Source organism: Aegilops tauschii, chromosome 5, assembly GCF_002575655.3.
Source record: "Aegilops tauschii subsp. strangulata cultivar AL8/78 chromosome 5, Aet v6.0, whole genome shotgun sequence".
In the NCBI taxonomy this organism is placed as follows: Eukaryota; Viridiplantae; Streptophyta; class Magnoliopsida; order Poales; family Poaceae; genus Aegilops; species Aegilops tauschii.
Genome location: NC_053039.3, coordinates 31448793 through 31469213, shown reverse-complemented (window position 1 = coordinate 31469213; position 20421 = coordinate 31448793). Strand labels below are relative to the sequence as shown.

Sequence of the window (20421 nt, the reverse complement as noted above, 5' to 3'; positions counted from 1 at the left end):
CGGATTTTGTACTGATATTGAGAATTACAATATCTACAATCAAACTCCTCAACATTATGGTCAATACGTGCCACTAGTGCACGTGTTGAACTACGGTAACTACCATGGAGATACCCTGGTAAGATTTTTTACTATTACGACATCAGTGCATCTTTTCCATACTTCTAAAACTAGTACATCATTGCTAACTATGAAGTTATTACTATGTTTTTCAACAGAGAATCCCAGAGGATTGTGTGCCTCATTTGATGTATCAGAATGGCAGCCTTCGTGTTTTGAACATATATCCAGGTCATCCTACGAATCTCAACTGTCCATACCAGAATTCTAGAAGAAGTGGAGACATGCTAATCAGAGAATGGAAAAAATGTATGGACAGTCGTAAGGAGGTTCTTCGAAGCAAAAGGAAGCGGCGCGCAAGAAATGGAGACAGGATGATCTCCATTCTCCATAATGGAGAGTCAGGGTCTATATTGTTTTATGCTATTTTACCTTAAATAGGGTATTTAGGTCCTGCCTAATACTGATGATCATGTGATAAGAACAATTAAGTAGGGTTGGTTCGATGACTATCAGGATGATGATCGTATGACTTGTTATTAATAACGAGTAGAAGTCGTATGATGATGATTAGTAGGACTTGTTAGGATTAATATTACTTTCGACAAACTCGCTACTCGCGGTTGCGAGACTTGTAATGTTATAACTTTGTTCGGTATTTGAAATTCGGAGACTAATATGATGAATTGTATTCGGAGACTAATCTTCTATTGTATTCGATAAATTTGCTGTTGCTGTGTGGTGCTGTCTATATTCTGTCCAATAATATATTTTGTAATCTGTGCAAATATCAGAAAAGAAAAAAAAATAATCCTTAATATACATACTAATGGCGCATCACCCCAACGTGCACTATTAGTATGCCAAAGGATACTAATGGCGCATCACCCTGCAGTGCGCCATTAGTATGACAAAGCACATGGGTAAATATGGCCCCCGGGAAGGCATACTAATGGCGCACGATGGGCTATACTAATGACGCACGGCGTGATGCGCCATTAATATACCAGATACTAATGGCGCACCAGTGCGCCATTAGTATTTAATACTAGTGGCGTGGTACTAGTGGCGCACCAGTAGTGCGCCATTAGTAGGCAAAACTGGTGCGCCACTAGTAGGCCTTCTTCTAGTAGTGTAGCAATGAATAGTGTCAGAAATTTTGCCCCTATTCTACCACCCTCAATCTCTATGACAGGCGGGGCCTGGCCGGGGTGGGCCGCTTATTCATTGACATGTAATGGGGGTGTGCCCGGTGCAGTCTTTCTACGGTCAAAACGCCGTGCCACTGCCCGGAATTTCCTTATCCCGCCGAGGGCATTTGTGATAATTCACGTGCGCGTCCGTGCATGACGTCCTGTGGGTGGTTGCGTTTCGCATAGGGGCGAGGAGGGTGCCCGATTGGGTTAGAACCCTAGACGCCACTCCTCGCCGTGCCCATCGCCATCCCGCGCCGCCGCTACATCTCCCCTCGCCCCCCGCGCCGCCGCCACATCTCCTCCGCCACACTCAGCCGTGCCCCTCGCCCTCCCGCGCCGCCGCCGCCGCATCTGCTCCTCCCCATTGGATCTCTCACGCCGCCCCTGTCTTTCCTTCTTGTCCTGCATCACTCGGAGGGCTGCAGCTGCCGCTCATGTCGCTGCTCCCCGTGCGAGCTCACGCGTCACCATCCCGGGAGGAGTTGAGGCTGCCGCTCACGTAGCTGCTCTGCCCGGCGAAGCTCGTCGTCACCATCTCCATCGTCCGCAGGAGTGGCAGGCAGCACCGAAAGACGATTCAAAAGCGACCGGCGAGGGCGTCGAGCCGAGGTAAGACCCCTTTCCCGCACCTTCCCATGGTGCCCCCCTTGGTGGTGCTTAGCCGCTGGTCATCTGTGGTGTGCCACTGCCGCTGAGAGAGGGGAGGAAGATGAGGCGGACAGGAAGATGGATTTGGAAAGAACAAAGAATGCCGTGTAGTTTCTTTGGATCTGATGCCACCTTTTTTTGTTATTAAGTAGAGGCAGACAAGGAGATGGATAGTATTTTTATTTCTTCTTATTCTGGGCTATAGTGGTTTGCGTAATTTAATCCCCAGGCATTCACATGCTTGCTTAAGTGGTTCTTTTGTCTATGCCTACAGGGTTTTCAACGATAATATAAGCAGGCTAACAAGGAAAGACAGCTTTATGCATTTCAGGTAATTTCTTTTTTCTGAAATTTAGCTCCAATACATGATGATTGGAAAGTATGAATACTTGATGGGAGTATTTGTTTATGTGGTTCTTTTGTCTATGTCTACTATGCTATTGAAGCAAGTACCTTTTCAGATGTGCAGTTTGGCCTATGAGCTTGCGGATGCTAAGAAGTTTCAGAGGTAACTTCTTTTACCAAGATTATTGCTATATACTCTATTTGCCTATTTAACTTCATGGATGGCCTAATTATGATTTTATTTCTTTGCATTATCTCATTCAGTTTGTGGGATATGAAACATTATGCATTCAGGTTGCAGATTTTTTTATTGTCCCAGGATTTCACTGCTGCCTTGACTAAGAAAATGAAAATCCTTATGTTCAAAATATTAATTATGGGTGTGTGTGGTGGAGCAGGGCATAACATTAAGTTGGGCACATCCTTCCCTTGGTTTCTTACCGTTATAGGATGCACATATGTTATAATGCCAGATTAATGTTTTGTTCTGCTTGAATGCGATTGTGGTCTCTAATTCTTTCATTTTATCTTCACACTCAATTTTCCTAAATTAGTTGTCAAAGAAAGGTAATAGATTTCGATATGAACTATGTTGATGATGGAATATCATTGATCTATGCTAAATAACCCATACGTCATGAAAATCACCTTGTGACTTTTAAGTGATTAAGTGACTGGGAACACACTGAGTTCAGTGATTAAGTGATGTTTCTGCAGCGAATGACGTTCTCGATGATGGAGAGGGACCGGCTCGGCCTCAGCGGCCTTCTCCCACCGGTTCAGTCGTTTCCTAGCAGCAGCCAGGTCGACCGATTTCAGTACGACATGATGCCCCATCGATTCAATTGCTTCCTTGCGTACCTCGCGGCTGGCAGCCAGTTTGTTGGTACCGTGCTTTAACTCATTGTTCCTCATCGTTCAGGAGAAGCTTAGGCGCGATTTTGCAATGAAGGGGGGCACATCTATGGGCAATGATCGAGGACAATACCATCAGTCAGTGAGTAGAATCACAAGCCTACCCCTTATCGACAGGTAACAACTCCTTTGTTTCTCTCTTGTGTCCCCCACTCTCCTTTCTTTCCTCACCATTCCATCCCAAATCAAGAGGTAAACCATCCCAACCCCTTTCAAGTTATTATCTATATGCCACCACATTCGGTCAGTCAAAATTCATACTTGGCAGGGAGTCTTCGATGGTTCGTCTGCCTCATCGGCGTTCAACGGGGGTGCGAAGAGATCCTGACCATCTCAACGGACAGCCCCGCTCACTACTTATGCAACATAAGGATTCCAGGCAAACCCCTAATATCCACTTTCACTAATTTCTTTTCATGGCTTATATGTGATCAAATGCTCCAGATTATATATGAAATCTTCCTGTTTTATATAAAGCTTAACTGTTTCTTGTGAGGCAGCTACTAAGAGTGATGCATATAACATTGCTTGGGGAGTTGTGATTTAGTCATGGGCTATGGCACTTGCACCCTGGACAGTCTGATTAGCTGTCCAAAGAAGTTCTGCCCGTCGGATTTTTTGATGGGATGATCCTGGCCGTTGGATCGAGTTGATGTGACAACCAATAAATAGTGCCCGTTTTCCTGCATGCACGCTACCGCTCTGGCTCTCCATGACAGGCGGGGCCCATGCGGAATGGGCCGTTTCTGTCAGCCACCGTGGAGGCAGATGTGACAGGTGCTACTTGTGGTGTGCTTCAAGGGCGTGCCACCGCCAGTAATTTTGGGTGCCCGCCAAGGGTAGTTTGGGGACTTTATGTGTCCCCGCTTGAGTGGCGTTCTGTGGATGGCTAGCCTGCACGTAAGGGTGAGGAGAGTGACCCATTGGGTGAGACCGTGAGAACCCTAGCCGCCTTTTCCTAGCGCTCGCCTCCCTCTGCCGCTCGCGCCACCGCCTCCCCGTTAAGGTTGTGCGCCACGCCTTGGGAAGAGAGGAAGCCGGCGCCGCTTTTCCTGGCGAAGTGTGCAGTATACTAATGTGAAATATTATCATTCTGGGGCTGCACTTCATGTGGTGTTTAGACTCCCATTATTTCCCCATATGTTACATATATATAACTGTGCTAAACCAAATCTACCTATATACCAATAGAAGTACACCCTTTGTGTGAGGAGCTCTGTATGAAAGTATAGGATACTTCTTTTTCCTATACTTATATTTATCTCTGTAGATCCAGAACATTATTAGGCAGTAATCTTAAAACATAGTTTCTAGAGTTCATTTTGTATTTCTTGGTAATAACTTTATATTAGGTCTGCAAACTAACTACTATTGTGAAGAGCCTGACTCCGCCCCCCCCCCCCCCCCCCGCGTCGTCTCCTCTGAGGCGACTCGGGGGCTAACCCTAGCTGCCGCCAGTGCACCGCTCCTCCCCACCTCCCCTTCGCCGCCGCCAGAGGTGAGCTCCGGTGCGGGCGCGCAGCACCGATGAAGGTGGCGGCGGGAATTCTGCGCCTCCACCTCGCGTGGAGGGCTTTGGCTTCCGGAGCGGCGGCCCCGGCAGGTGGCGCGCGGCGTAGCCGGGGCGGCGGGCTGCGCCGGCGGGTGCATGTGGGTCGTCCCTCGGCCGTGCGGGCGGCGAGGGACGGCGGTCGTTGGCTGCGTGCGCGGTGGCCCCGTGTTGGCCTCCGCTAGATCTTGGAGCTGCTCCATCCTTCGCCCGATCTACTTCGTTCTGCGCCGGCTCCGTCTCCCGGCGGTTGTGGTCGTCCTCCCCGTGTGCTGGCTCCATGGATCTGGTGGGAGGGTGTGGATCCGGAGGAAACTTTTGGTCGGCGCGGCGGCCACATCGAAGTCGACACCTTTGGGTGCCGATCCCCTCCTTGGAGGCTCCGGTGAGGATCCTCCCCTGCCCACCCCCATCCCTGGGCATGGGATAAATCCCTTGCTCCCCTGCTTTGGCCGACGACGTCGCCGCGGGGTCGTGCCCCTTCCTAAAGGCGTCGGCCGGGATCTGCTAGGTGTTGGGGGAGTCGTGGTGGCTTGGCGGCGGTGCTGTTGGCTTGCTCTTATCTCCAGCAACAATGGACCTTGTGCCCCTGGTTGCCCCTTTGACCTGCTCCATGGTTGCGCCTTCGACTGACAGCTCCCGCCCGGCGTGATGTCTTCTCGTTGCCGGCGACGGTGCCTGGGTGGTTGGTCTGTTGCTGCTTGCGGATCTGTTTCTGCTATGTCTTCGTGTGACAGCTTGTGCACCATGGTTCTGGGTTCTGGGAACCATTCTGCCGGCCGCCGGTGCGGCACCCATCGAGCCTGGGTGAAGGGTAGTGGCCCTTTGCGGCGGCCGAAACAGACCATGTTTGGCCCCTGTTTGGTCCTTCGGATACAGTTAGCGACACGATGCAAGCGCGATGTGCCTCCTACTCACGTACCTGTTGGTCTGTCGGTGATGGCATTGCGGTGGATGTTGGCATCGGTGCTTCAAGCTCTTGCCTGGGGTTGTCGCTGCCTTAGTGTCTGTTCCACATTGTACCTTGTATCCTTTATTTCCGTCTCGCTGTGTACTTTTCCTGTAATGTTCTGAGCTTGTAATCCCGGTCGGTTGATGGCTTTGTTAATTCAAAGCCGGCCAAGGTTCGAGCCTTTTCTCGGGCTCGGCTGCGCCTTTTCTCTAAAAAAAAACTAACTACTATTGCAACTATGAAACACCAGGAGCACACCCTATCAGCTTAAATCACAAGCCATGGAGCAGAATCGATGTGACCAACGAAACAACTATTGCAGACTTGGCTGGGCTAGACCCCTGCGACATCATGGTAATATACAATGCTCCTAACAGTAATATCATCTCCATGCTTACATTTTATTCTTTACAAGTTTCTAATAAATACTAATACATGATGTCACTTTATATGATACAAGTTAAAATTTAGAATCACTGAAATTGTGTTAACTGATAACTGGTGCTAGATCAGCTGTAAAGCAAATGTTCTACATGTTCTGATTTTGGTGCCAATTCCAAGGTATGTTCTGAAGACAGCATACAAACGGCTGCAAAACTATATTACTCGTATTCAGAAATCCCTAATCGTGCACCTGTTCAAGGTTTCATTTACATATGCGAGCCAGGCTCCGATGTAAGCACTGAATAATTGGTCGATGGATCTGTTAGTTTTTGCCGGAGTGTCATGTGATTGTTAGGCACGACGAGTTGTTGAGTAACCTGTGAATGTGATGCTTGCTTTTCCGGTTCCTTTTGCACATGCCACATTAAGGAATGATGATGCGCTTATCTTATAACACACTCAGAGCAAAATTTACTAATCGAGTAGTTCTTATATACATCTAATGTACATGCTCTTTATACATCTATCAGGATTTTCAGCTATTATGGTACGGCATTGGTGTCATCGTGAAAAAGATTCTGAAACTAACTCCTAAAGGTCAGTTATGGTGTATGTACGTCAGTAATCTTTTCTCTTCCTTTACTATATGTACAGTATTACAACAATGAATACATCTTCTTGCACACTAGCCATAGAATAAATTAGTTGGGATATATTTTAACTTTTTGCAAGAATCTTGGGTGCACTATAAATAAATATAATTGTTTCCAAAACAGTACTGAAAAGTGAGTACTGTAATTTCATCAGATTATATTATCATGCCTGATGTAATAAAACTTGTTATTAGATGCTGCAGCAATGGTGAAAACCATGTATGGAGCCATATTTATCTGAATATTCATCACTAAAAGATCCCAAGGTAATATTCAAGGACAACCAAGCATTTAAGCTCCCCTCTTTCGTCTTCAATTCATCAGTAACTTTACTTGAGACTATATTTTTACCATATGATATGTGTTTTGTTTAGAGCGTCTTGTATGATATGAGTCTTTGCTTCTTAGTTTGCCACAATCATCCTTGCTGTACACACCTTTTGAGAGGGACATGCATTAATCGTGAATTTATTAGAATACTCTATGTGCTTCAGTTATATCTTTTGAGCTAGGCAGATTGCTCTAGTGATTCACTTATATCTTTTTCGAGTACGGCGGTGGCTTTATTTTATAGAAATTGATGAACTCTCATGCTTCACTTATATTTTTTTGACAGTCTTAAACAGCATGGTAATTTGCTTAGGTTATGAATTTAGTTCTAATATGATGGGCATCCAAAAGAGATATAATAAAAAATCATAAAAAGAGCATTGAATAGATGAGAAGTTTGATTCCTTGCATTTTTTTAGATATAAAGATGGTGATATTAGAATCATGCTAGTGAATAATTGTGGATTGGTAGAAATACTTGTGTTAAAGTTTGTGATTCTCGTAGCATGCACGTATGGTGAACTGTTATGTGATGAAGTCGGAGCATGATTTATTTTTTAACTGTCTTCCTTATGAGTGGCGGTCGGGGACGTGCGATAGTCTATTCTTACGAATCTATGCCCCTAGGAGCATGCGTGTAGTACTTTGTTTTGATGACTAATAATTTTTTGCAATAAGTATGTGAGTTCTTTGTGACTAATATTGAGTTCATGGATTATATGCACTCTCACGCTTCCACCATTGCTAGCATCTCTAGTACCGCGCAACTTTCGTCGGTGCACTAAACCCATCATATACATTACTCAAAACAACCATCATACCTACCTATTATGGCATTTTCATAGACATTCCAAGATATATTTTCATGCAACTTCCATCGTTCCGTTATTATGACACGTACCATCATTGTCATATTGCTTTGCATGATCATGTAGTTGGCATAGTATTTGTGGCAAAGCCACCGTACATATTTTTTATACATGTCACTCTTGATCATAGCACATCCCGGTACACCGCCGGAGGCATTCATATAGAGTCATATATTGTTCTAGAATCGAGTTGTAATTCTTGAGTTGTAACTAAATAAAAGTGTGATGATAATCATTATTAGAGCATTGTCCCATGTGATGAAAGGATGATGGAGGCTATGATTCCCCCACAAGTTGGGTGAGACTCCAGACGAAAAATAAAAAAAAAGAAAAAATAGGCCAGAGAGCCAAAAATAAAAAAATGAGAGAAAAGAGAGAAGAGACAATGTTCTATCCTTTTTCCACTCGTCCTTCAAAGTAGCACCATGATCTTCATGATAGAGAGTTCTATTTTATCACTCTCATATACCAGTAAGAATTTTTCATTATAGAACTTGGCTTGTATATTCTAATGACGAGCTTCCTCAAATTGCCCTAGGTCTTCGTGACCAAGCAAGTTGGATACACAACCACTTAGTTTTTTTTTGAGCTTTCATACACTTATAGCTCTAGTGCATCCGTTGCATGGCAATCCCTACTCACTTGCATCTGTTGCATATTGCTTTGCATGATCATGTAGTTGGCATAGTATTTGTGGCAATGCCACCGTACATATTTTTTATAAATGTCATTCTTGATCATAGCACATCCCAGTACACCGCCGGAGGCATTCATATAGAGTCCTACATTGTTCTAGAAGCGAGTTGTAATTCTTAAGTTGTAAGTAAATAAAAATGTGATGATTATCATTATTAGAGCATTGTTCCATGTGACGAAAGGATGATGGAGGCTATGATTCCCTCACAAGTTGGGAGAGACTCCGGACGAAAAAAAAAAGAAAAGGAAAAAAGAGAGGCCAAAGAGCCAAAAATAAAAAGATGAGAGAAAAGAGAGAAGGGACAATGTTACTATCCTTTTTTCACACTTGTACTTCAAAGTAGCACCATGATCTTCATCATAGAGAGTCTCCTATTTTATCACTTTCATATACTAGTAGGAATTTTTCATTATAGAACTTGGCTTGTATATTCCAATGATGGGCTTCCTCAAATTGCCCTAGGTCTTCGTGAGCAAGCAAGTTGGATGCACAACCACTTAGTTTCTTTTTGAGCTTTCATACACTTATAGCTCTAGTGCATCCGTTGCATGGCAATCCCTACTCACTTGCATCGATATCAATTGATGGGCATCTTCATAGCCCATTAATTTGCCTAGTTGATGTGAGACTTTATCCTTCTTTTTGTCTTCTCCACAACCACCATATTCTATTCCACCCATAGTGCTATATCCATGGATCACGCTCATGTATTGCGTGAAAGTTGAAAAAGTTTGAGAACACTAAAAGTATGAAACAATTGCTTGGTTGGTCATCGGGGTTGTGCATGATGAAATACTTTATGTGATGAAGATGGAGCATAGCAAGACTATATGATTTTGTAGGGATAACTTTCTTTGACAATATTATTTTGAGAAGACATGATTGCTTTATTAGTATTCTTGAAGTATTATTGTTTTTATGTCAATATTAAACTTTTGTTTTGAATCTTATGGATCTGAATATTCATTCCACAATAAACAAGATTGCATTAGTAAATATGTTAGGTAGCATTCCACATAAAAAATCCTATTTTTATCATTTACTTATTCGAGCACGAGAAGGAATTAAGCTTGGGGATGCTTGATACGTCTCCAACGTATCTATAATTTTTTATTGTTTCACGCTATTATATTATCTGTTTTGGGTATTTTATATGCATTAATACGCTATTTTATATTATTTTTAGGACTAACTTATTAACCCAGAGCCCAGTGTCAGTTTCTGTTTTTTTCCTTGTTTTAGAGTTTTACAGCAAAGGAATATCAAACGAAGTCCAAACGGAATAAACTTTGCGATGATTTTTCTTGGACCAGAAGAAATCCACGGAGCTTCGAGAGGAAGGCAGGAGATGGCCAAGGAGGCCACAAGCTTGCCAGGCGCACCCCTGGGGAGGGGCGCACCCTCAGGGCTTGTGGACCCCTTGAGGGTCTCCTAACCCTAATCTTTAGCCTATAAATTCCCAGATATTCCCAAATCATGAGAAGCGTCCACTAAAATACTTTTCCGCCGCCGCAATCCTCTGTTCCCGTGAGATCCCATCTTGGGGCCTTTTCCGGCGATCTGCCGGAGGAGGATTCGATCACGGAGGATCTCTACATCAATCTTGCGGCCCTTCTGATGATGCATGGGTACTTTACCACAGACCTACGGGTCCATAGCTAGTAGCTAGATGGCTTCTTCTCTCTCTCTCTTTGATCTTCAATACAATGTTCTCCTCGATGTTCTTGGAGATCTATTCGATGTAATACTTTTTTGCGGTGCATTTGTTGAGATTCGATGAATTGTGGATTTATGATCAGATTATCTATGAATATTATTTGAGTCTTCTCTAAACTCTTTTATGCATGATTAAGATATCTTTGTATTTCTCTTCGAACTATCAGTTTGGTTTGGCCAACTAGATTGGTTTTTCTTGCAATGGGAGAGGTGCTTAGTTTTTGGTTCAATATTGCGGGTGTCCTCACCCAGTGACATAGTAGGGGTAGCGAGGCACGTGTTGTATTGTTGCCATCGAGGATAAAAAGATGGGGTTTTCATCATATTGCTTGAGTTTATCCCTCTACATCATGTCATCTTACTTAAGGTGTTACTCCGTTCTTATGAACTTAATACTCTAGATGCATGCTGGATAGCGGTCGATGTTTGGAGTAATAGTAGTAGATGCAGACAGGAGTCGGTCTACTTTTCACGGACGTAATGCCTATATTCATGATCATTGCCTTAGATATCATCATAACTTTGCGCTTTTCTATCAATTACTCAACAGTAATTTGTTTACCCACCGTATGCTATCTTCAAGAGAGAAGCCTCTACTGAAACCTATGGCCCCCGGGTCTATTTTCCATCATATATTTTCAGATATATAAACCAAAAAAACCCCAAAATACCTTGCTGCAATTTATTTATTTTTACTTTGTTTTACGTTTTAGTAATCTTTTATATCTATCTTTATCAGATCTCATCCTTGCAAGTGACCGTGAAGGATTGACAACCCCTTTATCGCGTTCGGTGCAAGTGTTTGATTGTTTGTGCAGGTGCATAGATTGGAGACTTGCTTGTACCTCTTACTGGATTGATACCTTGGTTATCAAACTGAGGGAAATACTTATCTCGACTTTGCTGCATCACCCTTTTCTCTTTAAGGGAAAAACCAACACAAACTCAAGAAGTAACACAAGCCGCCGCGCCCCGCGTCAGCGCGTCGCCGCCGCCCCACACTAGATCCCACAACCACCACTGTCGAGCGAGGGGGGGAGGGGGGGTAGCCCTGCCGCCGCCCACGCTGGCCGAGCTTTGCCCTGGGGCACACCCAGGCGGTGACGAGGAGAGTGGGGGGAGAGGGGGCCTAGGCCGGCGGCGGCTAGGGTTTGCCCTCCCGGTCGCTTGCGGGAGCGACACGGGAGGTAGAGAGGGACGCCACTAGTACTAGGCTAGTCGTAATAGGTGTATTGGCTAATTGTACCATCGTTTGTCTACAACACTAAGACCATCTACGGTCGGACTTTACAAATCTAGTCCCTCAAACGCCTCCGGATGCGTCCGGGAACACTGGCCAGTCACGCCTTAAATTCTCTTTTCACAACCGGACATCCTAATTAGCACACCTCAAATTCATACAAACTCATGCAACTACGTACTACATCAGGACATTGCCATCGGACTACCAAAAATTGGCATGTTTACCTACGTACGAGCATTGGAGAAGATAATTCACGGCTGCCCTTGCCCTTCCTGGCACCCTTGCCATTCTTCTCGTGGAAGTAGCGGCGAAGACAAAGTAAGGATCGACCCGAATCTGCTCGTCGTCGGAGCTGTCCGACCCGTGGTTGTCCTCCTCCTCCTTGGGGGTAGTCGGGCCATGGCATAGACCACCCGACTCTGTTCTCGGGCGTGGGCGCGCGTGTTCCTCCTCTACTGCTTCTTTACAATGTGGGCGCAGGTGGCTTCCTCCTCTTCGGCAGCGCACGCCGCGGCCTCTGCCGCCGCCATGTTGGCGGTGAGTCGGGCCTTGGAGGCCCTCATCCTCTCTTTCCCATGGCGGTCACACCGGTCCCGGTAGGACTTGTACTCCGCCCGACCGGTAATGAGAAAGCAAGATTGGAAAACTCCCGCGATGATCCAGTCCCGGAGGATCTGAGCGCCCGATGTGCCGAACCAATGGACTCGTGCCAGACAGATCCCGCTGTCGGTCGAGCGTTGTCCTCCCGGGAGCAGTGGAGTGCAATGCGAATGGCCATTGCCTCCTCCCTACCGCACGGGACGACACATCAGTCGACGGATCTGTATTGGTCATCATCGGAACCGCTTCTCGCCATGCCAGCGAAGGCCGGAGATCGCCGGATGGGAGCTTGGGTGGCGGAGGGGAGTGGAGAGAAGTGGAGTGAAATGGTTAGGGTTTGGTCCAGCGAGCGGATGGGGAGGAATACATGTAGGGTCGGGTGGGCCAGCGTGGGCCGAGGCCGACATGACGGACGCACTCGGGCATCTTCATATCTGCCCATATGAGGGGCATTTGAGGTCCGTTTGAGGCACCCGCATGTTTTGTTTTTTCGTGACCGATCAGTGAACGGGCCATTCGCTCGGACGTTTGAGGTGGGTTTGGAGCGACATGTTGTAGATGCTCTAATAGCAATGGCTGCCGCACGTGTCGACTGTGCCTTTGGGTGCACGGCACCAACAGCTGCAACCGACTGCCACTCACACATGTCGTCGTGTCTTTATTATCTCGTCAATGAAAGAGATCATGACCAATTGCAAGATTTGCAATGCTTTCTGCCTCAGTAGCTGTAGCAACATTATTATTATCGTCACTGTATATAACTGATCGAGCTCAATGCTCATGACATAGAAGAAAAATCCAAAAGGTCCATTACGAGAAGGGAGAAGAACGACCAGTTGTGATCGGATCAGCATCAAGAATCAAATATAACCTCCACATGCCACTGACTGGATCCTCGTCACAAACCAATGCTGAAAGATATAGCAATTGGTTGTTTACTCGTTATAAATTCAGTTGAAATCAGAAGGCGAACAAAAAATTAAACCTGCACCAGCCGGGAATCGAACCCGGGTCTGTACCGTGGCAGGGTACTATTCTACCACTAGACCACTGGTGCAATTGACTGTGGGATGTTGATATCAGCTTAATGCAATCACTACATCCAAGTAACAAATACAGACGCCTCAACGTTACAACACTGAAAATTTTATACGCTAGCTACCACACGTGTACTCGGGAAATTTATATGAGCGTCATATTTTTAAAACCATATTTATGTTTTTAATGTGAAAATAATAAATATAAAGGGAACGTAAAAATACATAGTACTCGCTACGGATGGGAATATGAGCCGGCATAGGTCTGTAGGTCTTCGGTTTTAATAGCAAAAATTGTGTTGTATGCCATAAAAAATGTTTTTAAAATTACAATGAAGTTTGTAAATATATATTTTTATGACATGTTTTATATGTTTTGCTAGTTAATTAAACTAATGACTTATATTCCCACCCGGAGGGAGTATGTATGTATGTATGGAAATTTTAGGTGCAAATGCCAGAGAGTTTCACTCCCTTTCTCAAAAATGATAAAATAAAATGCTAATGTATGGTCTGTAATCTAGAAACAGCATTACATGTTACTATAACTTATTGTGGAACGATGGCCTAAAAAACGTGCCAACTTATATTCCCATTTGAAAGGAGTATTGTTGGGGCACGTGACACGCTATGCTATCGCAAATTAAAAACATCTAGCGGGCAACAAAGATCATATTCCTAGGGATAGAACACGAGATCAGATTGTACCACTAGTCACGTAGTCACGGCACCGGAAGGAGATTTGATGATGCGCATCATCGCCTCGTCATGGTTCCCTCGAATGGTTCGTATGAGCATTGTAGGTGCAACTCCTCCAAGGAATCCACATGTGCGGGGAGCAGCGTCGCTCACCGGATTGCTAGATCCAAACGGGCAACCTCAGGTCATAGGGAGTGGCAACAACGGTTGGGTGTGGCAAAAGTAAAAACCCTACGCCGCGTGAGTCACTCTCCTTTATATAAAACCCCCTAACACGATTCTACACTAACCCAATCTAACTTGGATCTTAATCTGAATTAGGTTCAAGTACACATGGACACGACCCGAGTAGATGTTGGTAGTGGCTCCTAATAGAACATGTCGACCCCGTGTGTGCATAAACTCGCTATGACGAGCCTTGACAATGTGTCATATGCAACTTTATTTTGTATCGTGATATATGTTGTCGAGCTCAAGGCGAGTACTTGCCCTTGTTGGTAGCTTGACCTCTCTTCTTGAAACTATGATACAGATTTATATCAGCAAGGTTAGGAATAGCAAGACCACCAAACTCTTTTTTCATAGTTATGAACCCTAGTTTAGCTAGATGGTACTTCAAATTGTTATCATAGCTATCCCAAAAATTGTGGACCATTTGGGAGTTAATGAGAGAAATGGTCCATTTAGGAAATCTAATACAACTAAACAAATAGTTGGGGATGTTGGCTAGCAGGGTTTAACAAGCACTAGCCTTTTAGCAGGGGAAAAGCCTGTTGGGGAACGTAGTAATCTAAAAAAAAATCATACGCACACGCAAGATCATGGTGATGCATAGCAATGAGAGGGGAGAGTGTTGTCCACGTACCCTCGTAGACCGTAAGCGGAAGCGTTATGACAACGCGGTTGATGTAGTCGTACGTCTTCACGATCGACCGATCCTAGTACCGAACGTACGGCACCTCCGCGATCTGCACACGTTCAACTCGGTGACGTCCCACGAACTCACGATCCAGTAGAGCTTCGAGGGAGAGCTTCGTCAGCACGACGGCGTGATGACGGTGATGATGAAGCTACCGGCACAGGGCTTCGCCTAAGCACTACAACGATATGACCGAGGTGGATTATAGTGGAGGGGGGCACCGCACACGGCTTGGAACAATCAACTTGTGTGTTCAAGGGTGCCCCCCTGCCCCCGTATATAAAGGAGCAAGGGGGGAGGCCGGCCGGCCCTTGGTGCGCCCAAGGAGAGGAGGAATCCTCCTCCTAGTAGGAGTAGGATTCATCCTTTCCTAGTCCTACTAGGAAGGGAGAAGGGGGAAGGAAGGAAAGGAAGAGGGAGAGGGAAAGAGGCCCCCCCTCTCCTATTCCAATTCGGACTCCCCTTGGGAGGGGGTGCGCCACCTCCTGGACTGCTGGCCTCTCTCTCCCCTAAGGCCCAATAAGGCCCAATACTTCCCCGGGGGTTCCGGTAACCCCTCCGGCACTCCGGTTTTCTCCGAAATCACCCAGAACACTTCCGGTGTACGAATATAGCCGTCCAATATATCGATCTTTATGTCTCGACCATTTCGAGACTCCTCGTCATGTCCCCGATCTCATCCGGGACTCCGAACAAACTTCGATCATCAAATCTCATAACTCATTATACAAATCGTCACAAAACGTTAAGCGTGCGGACCCTACGGGTTCGAGAACTATGTAGACATGACAGAGACTCATCTCCGGTCAATAAACAATAGCGGAACCTAGATGCTCATATTGGTTCCTACATATTCTACGAAGATCTTTATCGGTCAAACCGCATAACAACATACGTTGTTCCCTTTGTCATCGGTATGTTACTCGCCCGAGATTCGATCGTCGGTATCTCAATACCTAGTTCAATCTCGTTACCTGCAAGTCTCTTTACTCGTTCCGTAATGCATCATCCCGCAACTAACTCATTAGTTACATTGCTTGCAAGGCTTATAGTGACGTGCATTACCGAGAGGGCCCAGAGATACCTCTCCGACAATCGGAGTAACAAATCCTAATCTCGATCTATGCCAACTCAACAAGTACCATCGGAGACACCTGTAGAGCACCTTTATAATCATCCAGTTACGTTGTGACGTTTGGTAGCACACAAAGTGTTCCTCCGGTATTAGGGAGTTGCATAATCTCATAGTCATAGGAACATGTATAAGTCATGAAGAAAGCAATAGCAACATACTAAACGATCAAGTGCTAAGCTAACGGAATGGGTCAAGTCAATCACATTATTCTCTAATGATGTGATCCCATTAATCAAATGACAACTCATGTCTATGGCTAGGAAACTTAACCATCTTTGATTCAACGAGCTAGTCAAGTAGAGGCATACTAGTGACACTCTGTTTGTTATGTATTCACACATGTACTAAGTTTCCGGTTAATACAATTCCAGCATGAATAATAAACATTTATCATGATATAAGGAAATAAATAATAACTTTATTATTGCCTCTAGGGCATATTTCCTTAAGTCTCCCACTTGCACTAGAGTCAATAATCTAGTTCACATCGCCATGTGATTTAACACCCATAGTTCACATCATCATGTGATATAACACTCTATAGTTCACATCGCCATGTGACCAATACCCAAAGGGTTTACTAGAGTCAATAATCTAGTTCACATCGCCATGTGATTTACACCCAAAGAGTAATAAGGTGTGATCATGTTTTGCTTGTGAGAGAGGTTTAGTCAATGGGTCTGCCATATTCAGATCCGTATGTATTTTGCAAATTTCTATGTCTACAATGCTCTGCACTGAGCTACTCTAGCTAAATGCTCCCACTTTCAATATGTATCCAGATCGAGACTCAGAGTCATCTAGGTCGGTGTCAAAGCTTGCATCGACGTAACTCTTTACGACGAACTCTTTGTCACCTCCATAATCGAGAAATATTTCCTTAGTCCTCTAAGGATAATTTTGACCAATGTCCAGTGATCTACTCCTAGTTCACTATTGTACTCCCTTGCCAAACTCAGGGCAGGGTATACAATAGGTCTGGTACACAGCATGGCATACTTTATAGAACCTATGGCTGAGGCATAGGGAATGACTTTCATTCTCTCTCTATCTTCTGCCGTGGTCGGGCTTTGAGTCTTACTCAACTTCACACCTTGCAATACAGGCAAGAACTCCTTCTTTGACTGTTCCATTTTGAACTACTTCAAAAACTTGTCAAGGTATGTACTCATTGAAAAAACTTATCAAGCGTCTTGATCTATCTCTATAGGTCTTGATGCTCAATTTGTAAGCAGCTTTATCGAGGTCTTTCTTTGAAAAACTCCTTTCAAACACTCCTTTTATGCTTTCCAGAAAATTCTACATCATTTCCGATCAACAATATGTCATTCACATATACTTATCAGAAAGGTTGTAGTGCTCCCACTCACTTTCTTGTAAATACAGGCTTCACCGCAAGTCTGTATAAAACTATATGCTTTGATCAACTCATCAAAGCGTATATTCCAACTCCGAGATGCTTGCACCAGTCCATATATGGATCACTGGAGCTTGCACACTTTGTTAGCACCTTTAGGATTGACAAAACCTTCTTGTTGTATCATATACAACTCTTCTTTAAGAAATCCATTAAGGAATGCCGTTTTGACATCCATTTGCCAGATTTCATCAAACGTGGCAATTGCTAACATGATTCGGACAGGCTTAAGCATCGCTACGAGTGAGAAAATCTCATCATAGTCAACACCTTGAACTTGTCGAAAACCATTTTGCGACAATTCGAGCTTTGTAGATAGTAACACTACTATCAGCGTCCGTCTTCCTCTTAAAGATCCATTTATTCTGAATGGCTTGCCGATCATCGGGCAAGTCAACCAAAGTCCATACTTTGTTCTCATACATGGATCCCATCTCAGATTTCATGGCCTTAAACCATTTTTGCGGAATCTGGGCTCGTCATCGCTTCCTCATAGTTCATAGGTTCGTCATGGTCAAGTAACATGACCTCCAGAATAGGATTACCGTACCACTCTGGTACGGACCATACTCTAGTTGACCTACGAGGTTCGGTAGTAACTTGATCTGAAGTTTCATGATCATCATCATTAATCTTCCTCACTAATTGGTGTAGGCATCACTGGAACTGATTTCTGCGATGAACTATTTTACAATTCGGGAGAAGGTACAATTACCTCATCAAGTTCTACTTTCCTGCCACTCACTTCTTTCGAGAGAAACTCCTTCTCTAGAAAGGACCCATTCTTAGCAACAAAGATCTTGCCTTCGGATCTGTGATAGAAGGTGTACCCAATAGTTTCTTTTTGGGTATCCTATGAAGATTTACTTCTCCGATTTGGGTTCGAGCTTACTATGTTGAAATTTTTTCACATAAGCATTGCAGTCCCAAACTTTAAGAAACGACAGCTTAGGTTTCTCGCCAAACCACAGTTCATACGGTGTCATCTCCACGGATTTAGATGGTGCCCTATTTAACGTGAATGTAGCTGTCTCTAATGCATAACCCCGAAACGATAGTGGTAGATCGGTAAGAGACATCATAGATCGCACCATATCTAATAAACTACGGTTACGACGTTCGGACACACCATTGCACTGTGGTGTTCCAGGTGGCGTGAGTAGTGAAACTATTTCACATTGTTTTAACTGAAGGCCAAACTCGTAACTCAAATATTTTACCTCTGTGATCATATCGTAGAAACTTTTATTTTCTTGTTACGATGATTCTCCACTTCACTCTGAAATTCTTTGAACTTTTCAAATGTTTCAGACTTGTGTTTCATCAAGTAGATATACCCATATCTTCTCAAATCATCTGTGAAGGTCAGAAATAACGATACTTGCCGCGAGCCTTAACACTGGTTGGACCGCATACATCGGTATGTATTATTTCCAATAAGTCAGTGGCTCGCTCCATTGTTCCAGAGAACGGAGTCTTAGTCATCCTGCCCATGCGGCATGGTTCGTAAGCATCAAATGATACATAATCAAGTGATTCCAAAAGTCCATTGGCATGGAGTTTCTTCATGCACGTTACACCAATATGACCTAAACGGCAGTGCCACAAATATGTTGCACTACCATTATTAACTTTGCATCTTTTGGCATCAATATTATGAATATGTGTATCACATGATCGAGATTCAATAAACCATTCACATTGGGTGTATGACCATAGAAGGTTTTATTCAAATAAACAGAACAACAATTATTCTCTGACTTAAATGAATAACCGTATTTGCAATAAACATGATCTAATCGTATTCATGCTCAACACAAGCACCAAATAACATTTATTTAGGTTCAACACTAATTCCGAAAGTATAGGGAGTGTGCGATGATGATCATATCAATCTTGGAACCACTTCTAACACACATCATCACTTCACCCTTAACTAGTCTCTATTCATTCTGCAACTCCCGTTTCGAGTTACTAATCTTAGCAACTGAAATAGTATCAAATACTGAGGGGTTGCTATAAACACTAGCAAAGTACACATCAATAACATGTATATCAAATATACCTTTGTTCACTTTGCCATCCTTCTTATCCGCCAAATACTTGCGGCAGTTCTGCTTCCAGTGACCAGTCCCTTTGCAGTAGACGCACTTAGTCTCAGGCTTAGGTCCAGACTTGAGCTTCTTCACTTGAGCGGAAACTTGCTTGCCGTTCTTCTTGAAGTTCCCCTTCTTCCCTTTGACCTTTTCTTGAAACTAGTGGTCTTGTCAAGCATCAACACTTGATGCTTTTCTTGATTTCTACCTTCGTCGATTTCAGCATCACGAAGAGCTTGGGAATCGTTTTCGTTATCCCTTGCATATTATAGTTCATCACGAAGTTCTAGTAACTTGGTGATAGTGACTAGAGAACTCTATCAATCACTATCTTATCTTGGAGATTAACTCCCACTTGATTCAAGTGATTGTAGTACTCAGACATTCTGAGCACATGCTCACTAGCTGAGCAATTCTCCTCCATCTTGTAGGCAAACTGCTTGTCAAAGGTCTCATACCTTTCGACATGGGCATGAGTCTGAAATACTAACTTCAACTCTTGGAACATCTCATATGCTCCGTGGCGTTCAAAACATCTGTGAAGCCCTGATTCTAAGCCGTAAAGCATGGTGCACTAAACTATCAAGTAGTCATCATATCGAGCTTGCCAAACGTTCATAACGTCTGCATCTGCTCCTGCAATCGGTCTGTCACCTAGCGGTGCATCAAGGACATAATTCTTCTGTGCAGCAATGAGGATAATCCTCAGATCGCGGATCCAATCTGCATCATTGCTACTAACATATTTCAACTTAGTTTTCTCTAGGAACATATCAAAAATAAAACAGGGGAGCTAAACGCAAGCTATTGATCTACAACATAGATATGCTAATACTACCAGGACTAAGTTCATGATAAATTTAAGTTCATGATAAATTAAAGTTCTATCAGGACTAAGTTCATGATAAATTAAAGTTCAATTAATCATATTACTTAAGAACTCCCACTTGGATAGACATCC

The 20421-nt window shown here is 44.1% G+C and overlaps 1 long non-coding RNA gene and 1 other non-coding gene across 7 annotated transcripts; one reads left to right on the top strand and one right to left on the bottom strand.

The window, feature by feature from the left end:
• Positions 1–1390: 1390 nt before the first annotated feature.
• Positions 1391–10431, top strand: LOC109767665 (uncharacterized). 6 transcript variants are annotated; one of them, XR_012183984.1, is made up of 11 exons: positions 1438–1865; positions 2179–2235; positions 2351–2412; positions 2967–3067; positions 3172–3281; positions 3433–3543; positions 5916–6019; positions 6179–6226; positions 6580–6646; positions 6897–6968; positions 9841–10431. It is a non-coding gene; the product is annotated as an uncharacterized lncRNA (long non-coding RNA). The 6 variants fall into 6 exon arrangements; XR_012183981.1 differs by lacking the exon at positions 6179–6226 and having other exon boundaries at positions 1435–1865; XR_012183983.1 differs by lacking the exon at positions 6179–6226 and having other exon boundaries at positions 9912–10431.
• A 2712-nt stretch (positions 10432–13143) lies between these two features.
• TRNAG-GCC (transfer RNA glycine (anticodon GCC)) lies at positions 13144–13214 on the bottom strand. The gene has a single exon. It is a non-coding gene; the product is annotated as a tRNA-Gly (tRNA).
• Between the last annotated feature and the right edge of the window lie 7207 nt (positions 13215–20421).